Genomic DNA, 7,982 nt, shown 5'->3' with positions numbered 1-7,982 from the left:
ATAGAAGCAGGAGCCAGCGCTAGGAGAGACGGGACTGTGACAGCAGTCACACAGCACGGCAGGCAGGCAGGCAAGTACCGCAGACGGCAGCGGGTAACTATAGCCCCGCAGACCCCCGGCGCCCAAACTTGCTCTGCGCCTCCCCGCCACCGCGGGGGCTGCGGAGCTATAGTTACGCCAGTGATCTCAACTTATACAAAAAATGCAAATTGCAACCTTTCGATAATGATATTCTATCACTGATTTCTCTTTTAAAAGGTCAAAAGATTTTTTTTTATTATTTTAAACATTCAAAATAATTTTGTATGGCCTAATGTGTTCCTAGGGCTGGAAATATACCTTTGTATTCTATGTTGAGATAATAGTTATGTCATTGTCTGTTAAGCACCCACATATGAATTATGTTCATGTATAATAAAAACTGAATTTCAGCTTTTAATAACAGAAGACTAACTAACCAGACTGATTATCTAAGGCAAACTATACATTTGTTATATCCCAACTAATACCTAATTAAATATTGTTTACAGAGGCGTAACTCTGGGAGGCAGGGCCAGATTAAAGCAGGGGCAAAAGGGGTCAGTAACCCTGCCCCCCCCCCCCCCCCTCTAGCTAGGGGCCCCCTGTGGTTGGCATGTATTTAAAAAATATATTTTTTATTTTAACTAGAGGTTTTGTGCATAGGAGAGGGGTAGTGCTGCAGCTTCACCTATCTGCCAATGTGACAATGATTAATGGTGCTGTGCATCGGGAGCCAAGGCACACTGACTGCACAAGTGTGCAGTGCATTACTGGGAGTTGACTAAGTCTCAAGACACTTTGCACAATAAGGGCAGAGGCTGAGAGGTGTGTGCTGAGCTCTGATTGTTGCAGCTCATTACATGCTTCTCAGCCCATGGAGGACAGCAGCAGCAGCCTGGCCATGGGAGGGTTTTTAATCAGAGGCAGCACTGGGACTGTGAGTTCTCCTACAGTCCTACAGAGTAAGGTGCAGAGGGACAAACAAAGGCTTTCCATGTGATTATATATATATATATATATATATATATATATATATATATATATATATATATACAGTATATACAAACACAGGGGGCCCAGCACTCACTACAACAAACTAACTCACCTTAACATTCGAATAATCAATTAAATAAATAATGAACTGATCAATGCATTTAAGCTTGCAGCTCATCGCCAAGGGACCCCATTCCACTGCAAGTCCTACACTAACAACTGGTTTTCATGGGAACCTGGCCACTGCTTACACATCATAGCTAAAATGAACATGTGTTGTTTTTTTTTCACAGTATATATATCTCCCCCCTGCAGTTACCCATTGACAAAGTTTATACTGCCTTTACTCTGTGTAATATTCTCCCATGCAGTTTGCGGCCAGTAATGACAAGTGCAAGGGGGCCCCCTGTCTAAAGTGCCCCGGTCCCTCCGAAGGCTTAATATGGCACGGGCAAAGGGGACATCTCTCCTTCCTTGCAAGTTTTTAATTAGTTCATTGGAAGCTGTCAGTGTCGCTTCCGTGGCTGACTCCCCCTCCCAGCAGGACCATAGGCATTACAGTTTCTTTATTTTAAAAATAATATACATAACATACATACAGTTGTGCTCATAAGTTTACAAACCCTAGCATAATTTGTGATTTTCTGGCCTTTTGTCAGAGAATATGAATAATAACTTACAAACTTTTCTTTCACTCATGGTTAGTGGTTGGGTGAAGCCATTTATTGGCAAACAACTGTGTTTACTCTTTTTAAATCATAATGACAACAGAAACTACCGAATAACCTTGATCAAAAGTTTACATACCCCAGTTCTTAATACCATGTATTGCCCCTTTAACATCAATGACAGCTTGAAGTCTTTTGTGGTAGTTGTGGATGAGACTCTTTATTTTCTCAGATGGTAAAGCTGCCCATTCTTCTTGGCAAAAAGTCTCTAGTTCCTGTAAATTCTTGGGCTGTCTTGCATGAACTGCATATCTGAGATATTTCTTTGTGACACATGTCCAGATCCCAAACTGGTATTGAGCAGTCCGGCCAAAAGACGCCAGCTAAAAGTGTGCAGCCGGAAGTCCACATACTCGTGGTGCGCTCCAGAGACCAGAAATCCTGTCTTTGGTAGCAACGGCCTTTATTTGCAGCGCCCTACACCTCCCATCCCCTGAGCTTTTATTAAGCATCTCTCTCCAAACCTATATAATATACCTCCACATTGTACTACATTGACCAGTAACATGAATTAACCACATGTTTTATGAGTCACATGATGCGTTCCACAGACCGGAAGTTAGACGCAGTTTGCATTCCAACGAACGAAAGTGGGGCGGATATCAATTTGATCTACAAACTCGCTTTCTAATTACAGTTTTTATCATTTTTTCATATTAAATATAAAATTTAGGTCTGCCTCCTATGTAGATTATTTTGCAATAGATGCATAAACAATATACAATGTTATTTCTTTTTAATAATGTAAGATCAATTGGGTAATTCTGCTAATGATGTATGCTGCATTTCCTGTTCTATGGTATATAAACCCTGACTCCATCCAGAGTGTCATACCTTTGGAAAAAGTTATCAGCAGACAACGAAATGCACTCTCTGAGAGAGCTTGGGATATACTTGGGATATACTACCACCTAACCAGACTTGGACCAGCTCTTTCTACAGACTCCACAGTCCTTTATGGTGCACTTGGAACCACATTATCTTGGGAAACCACCTCCTGCTCAATCTATTGGGACAGCCGTTTATAAAGTATAGTTCCAGAACTTATAAAATACAACACAGGCTGCCAACCCAGTCAGGTATATGGACACCCTCTCATTCCAGCACATTCCATTCCTGGACGTCATCAGTGGGGACCGCTATCATCAATAAGGAAACAACCATAGGAACAAGCGGGACTGTTAATAAGTATAACAAACTTAAAAACTTTGGGTGCCATGAAAAACAGAATCCTCTATGACGACTTTGTTCAAAAAAGTTTGGGAACCACTGACCTAATGAATAAAGAACCATCTAGTATATTTTTGGTATATTCTAAAAAACTAAGTTACAATAATAGTTTAACATATGCTAACACATTATTAATATTGGTTATTTATATAGCACCAATGATACTTACTGTATATATTCTGCTAAAAACAAACTCATGTTCCCCAGGCCCACCAGTTTGTCTCTTTTAGTTTGGAAAGATCGAAGAATACTTTGTGCATGAACAATTTTGTCCTAAAAATTGCCGGTAATATAGTAAAGACAACGAGTACATGGCGGTCATATAGGGGAATCAGGAATAAGAAATGAGTCACAGATAATGTTTCTGAAATATCCAATTATTTTTTTTAAACAGTTATTTATTCACATAAAAATATTTTATGTTACCCAATAATTCTACACAGTTCAGTATTAAAAATCCACATAACAATGTAAAAAGCAACATAAAAGTTTTTATAAGCAGCATTTTCTATTTTGTTTAATAAAGAAGCATAGCTGCAGAAAACACAAGACACAAAGTGATAGCCTGAAGGTCACTACAGACTATAAATCATGTCACCTTCGAGCACCATAAGACATTATGTGCCACAATATCAAGGTGAAATTACGTGACAGGTTTGTAAATTAAGTTGAATGTAATCTTTCCCAGCTTTACAGAATATTCTCCCAAATAGCTAAATGGAACATAACTGAATTATATAGGTGTGACAATGGTTGCTGGAAAATATGTTTTACAACTACATTTTTTTCATGTGAAAAAAAAAGCGTATTGTGTTCTATATGATTAACTGCAGTGCTAATGATGTACATATTTTTTGAGACCTCATTTATTCATAATATATTGCATTAATTTACTTATTAAAAAATAAGTTATAGGTTTTCCAATATTTGCTCAATTCTACCTAATTCTCCAAAATAATCGAAAAAACAGGAATGGAACATAGATATGATAAACAAGGGACTATTGTAGGAATAACAGCACTTATTGAGGCAATGCACTAAGAGATATTGGTTGACATTTATTAGAGATCGATGTTAAGTTTTTGGCGATTTTTATCGCAAAAACAGCCGTTATAGCATTTTTTTTCCAAATCGACTACTTAATGGGTGGCGATTTGCGGCATAAATCGCACTTTTTGCCGCTAATTCGCACTTTCTGAAGTGCCGATTTACAACATCGCATCCAGATGTTTTCCCATTGAAAAAGATACAAATACATGTAGCTAATTTAATGGCTGCCGCATTTGGAAATCGCCAACAAAATGCGATTCCCCCCCCCCCCCCCAAAAAAAAAATAAACCAAGTAGAGGGTGGCGATTTCCTCAAAATCGCCAGCGTTTGAGCGTAGAAAAGGTTAAATCTCTCACAGGTGACCCACATAGCAATTACTAAGTCCCCTACATATACCCCCACATGATATGGACACCTGTGAGGGTGTTTGAGATGGAGATGTTGCAGTGTGGACTGGAGGTGCTAGTGTGTGAGCTGAGGCGTTTGGAGGAGCTACGCAGGAGGGATGCTGCTGCCCACCAGAACCAGGTACCCCGACCACTCCGTGTTTCTCGTCAGTACCGTGCTAGGGTGTACCTGGACTCCCTCTCTGATCAACAGGTGGTGGACATGTTTAGGTTGAACCGACAGAACCTGTTGAACTTATATGAGCAGGTGAGAGATGATTTGGACCCTTCTGGGGGGGGGGGGGGGGCAACTATGCAGTGTCTGGGCTGCAGAAATTAATGTGTGCCCTCCACTTGTTTGCCACAGGCTCCACTCAGTCTGTGAGCTCATGGGCCTTGGGGGTGTCACAAGCCACTTTCTCTAAACATTTATCTCAAGTGTTAAATGCATTAAAGAAGCTGTGGCGCACATATATCACATTCCCATGTTGTGAGTCAGAGTGGCAGGACCTGAAAGTGGCATTCTATCGGCTCTCAGCATTTCCAAATGTGCTGGGAGCCATAGACTGCACCCACATTGGGATTCGGGCCCCGCACGTGAGGGCGCATGTCTATGTGAATCGCAGGGGCAGACATTCCCTCAATGTGCAGGTGGTCTGCGATGCCAACCTCAGAATTCTCAGTGTGGTTGCAGGCTATCCCGGGAACTGCCATGATGCCTATATCCTGCGGCACTCAGCTCTCTGGGACCGTTTCCACAACCACACCATGCCAGAGGGCTGGCTACTTGGTAAGTCACTTACCACTGTTTACATGATGTTTGCTAACCTATGTCTTTCCCTTTAACATCCATGTGTGTAACCTTATATTAAAGAGTCATTTCTGTTGTAATTGTTTATACCAGCCCAAACAATATAGTATAGGCTGCTACTATTATGTGCAAATTACCCACATGATATGTGAGCACACAAATCCCTTTACATGTTAGGTGACTCAGGATATGGGTGTCATTTGTGGCTCATGACACCTCTGCGGAACCCACAAAGCCCTGCACAGCACTGCTACAATGCTGCACATATTGCTACCCGCAATGTAGTGGAACACACCTTTGGGGTGCTGAAAAGCAGATTTCGGTGTTTGGACAGGTCAGCAGGTACACTGCTATACCACCCTGCCAAAGTGGTTTTGGTTGTCCAGGCTTGCTGCATGCTGCATAACATAGCCTTGGGTCAACCAAATTATGTAGATGTGGCCACTGCAGCAGTCGTGCAGGAAGCTCAAACTACTGATGTTGTAGTGCGAAGTACACGAAGGGGGGATATGGTTCGTACACAGATGATACTTCAGCATTTCACAGGTAATTTTGTTGTGTACAATGAATAGTAAAGGGGAACCTGTAACACACATACATTGTTAACATTACATTTTTCCCTGTCCATGTTAATTGCCCAGAAGCACACCAACAATAATGGGCAACACCTGCAAGCTGCAATACCACAGCATACTTTATGCCTGGCAACATGATAACACCTATAACAATGTCAAGTATGTACAGATAGCGCAGGGCTTGTCTTTGCTGGGGATGGCGGAGGACTCGCCACCCGCCATCCCCCGCCCCGCGCCATCTGTATGTCGGAAGGGGACGCGCGTGCACGAGGTGCACGCGCGTCCCGTTCCGACGGAGCTTTTGCCCGGGTCCCCGCCGGCTTCCCCGGGTCCCCGACGGTCCACACCGCCCCCCCGCAGCCCCCCGCAGCCCTGCCCGTCTCCCTGAAGCTGGAGACGGGCAGGACTGCACCCGCCGCGCCGCCTCGCCGCCCGGCTATTGAGACGCTCGTGCGTGGGAGACGCACGAGCGTCTCATTCAGCCAGAGCGCCAGATTGCTGGCGGATCGCCAGGGACACGGTCCTGGCGCTCCGCCAGCAATAACAAGCCCTGCTCCATCTGTACTGTACTTTTCTGTTTCTACAAATGTTTGCAAATGCTAATTAACATGGGCTTAATTGATGGAGGTGACATGGATCATTGATCTGATGTGGTTGAAATTTTCCAAAACAAGTGGCGCCTACATACAGTATGCAATTCACAATGCTTATCCCCCTCAAATTTCACTATTTCCGGACAATTCCATGACAAATAAGCACACACAACCCAAAGCCCCGTGTCTGCTAAAATGTCACTATTTGACACTACATAAAAGAACAGCGTGGGTAATCATTTGTAAAGAATGACAACAAGTTTGCTGGATGCAAATAATTTTTACTTGCTGAAACATTTAGGCATAGGCCATACCATATAAAAATTTCACATGAACATTCACTGCATGAGTGAAGGAAAAAAAACAGCACATGATACACATGTAAATGCACACAACATTAATCATTTTTGGCAAGCGCCCGGGTATTAGCACCCTTACCACTGGTGGCACCACCACCCCTAGTACGGATACTACGATGTGGGGGAGTAGTGGGGGACCCACTCATGGGTGTGGAGGACACACTACTACTTTGGGTAGATGTGGTTTGGTGCTGACCTAACAAACTAGTTGCACTGAGGCTGAGTTGCGTTTGTAGGGACATCAACGCAGTTGTTTGGCCATTAATAGCTTGGGTCTGTTCAACCATATTGGCATTTATTGCTCTAAAATTAGTAGTTTGGCCCTGAATGGCTTGGCCAATTTCTGATAAGCGTGTGTCTAATGTGGAGACAAGACGAATTTGTGCCCCTACATTAGCACGCACACTTTGGGAAATTCGTCTCATTTGCAGAGCTATGTTACGCACATACCCCTTAATGGTTTCTAGTTGGGTGGTCTGCACCTCCATAAAAGATATTTGTTTCACCTTGAAAAGATGGATGGATTGAGCCAACTCCGCACTAGTGGGAGAGTTGGTGGCTGCAATGATTGGGGGCTGCTGCCTATGTGACTGCATATAGGGGGCCTCATTGACTGGGTGTGATTGGTTTTGTGCAGGTTCCAACGATGGCACCGTCTCTAGGATGATTTCACTCATGTCGTCCATATTTTGCATGGGATCCGTGGGTTTTGGCATCGGTTGTGAAGGTCCTACAAATGAGATAACAGTGGTAAGTATGCTATGCAGATTGCTGTATGGTGGGTCATGATACCTTAGTTGGAATGGTGAAGTGTTGCTCATGCATTATGCATGCATTGGCACAGGCTACTGTAGTGGGGCCAGCCATGTGTGTAATGTGCAATGTGTTTGTGTAACAGTGTGATATCTCACCTGCAGACTGGACATTGTGAACAATCGGATTTGGCTGATGTCGATCAACAGCAGGCTGGGACTCCAGAGAGGGAGCTGTTTGAAAGAAGAAGACATTTTCCATTATGAACATTTGCACCTAACTGGCACTTTTTCACAAATGCAGATAAAAACTTTATCAAAATCAAACATTTTTCCTCTGATATGATTACATAAGGAATTTGATGACTTTGAACTGAAGTGGTTATTTCAGTATTATGACTGTGAACTATATTTTTCATCCACTTGCTACTAACAGGAAAGACCATCAGATTACACATGTAAAAGTGACTGTAAAGTGCTTGCC

General features: G+C 42.9%; 1 long non-coding RNA gene across 1 annotated transcript; it reads left to right on the top strand.

Annotated features, from left to right (window-relative positions):
- The first annotated feature begins 5,780 nt into the window (after positions 1–5,780).
- LOC146026620 (uncharacterized) lies at positions 5,781–7,982 on the top strand. Its single transcript, XR_014454500.1, has 3 exons — positions 5,781–5,953; positions 7,384–7,496; positions 7,664–7,982. It is a non-coding gene; the product is annotated as an uncharacterized LOC146026620 (long non-coding RNA).

This window comes from Crinia signifera, chromosome 1 (genome assembly GCF_055691185.1).
Source record: "Crinia signifera chromosome 1, ASM5569118v1, whole genome shotgun sequence".
NCBI lineage: Eukaryota > Metazoa > Chordata > Amphibia > Anura > Myobatrachidae > Crinia > Crinia signifera.
This window is presented reverse-complemented; position numbering and strand designations above follow the sequence as displayed.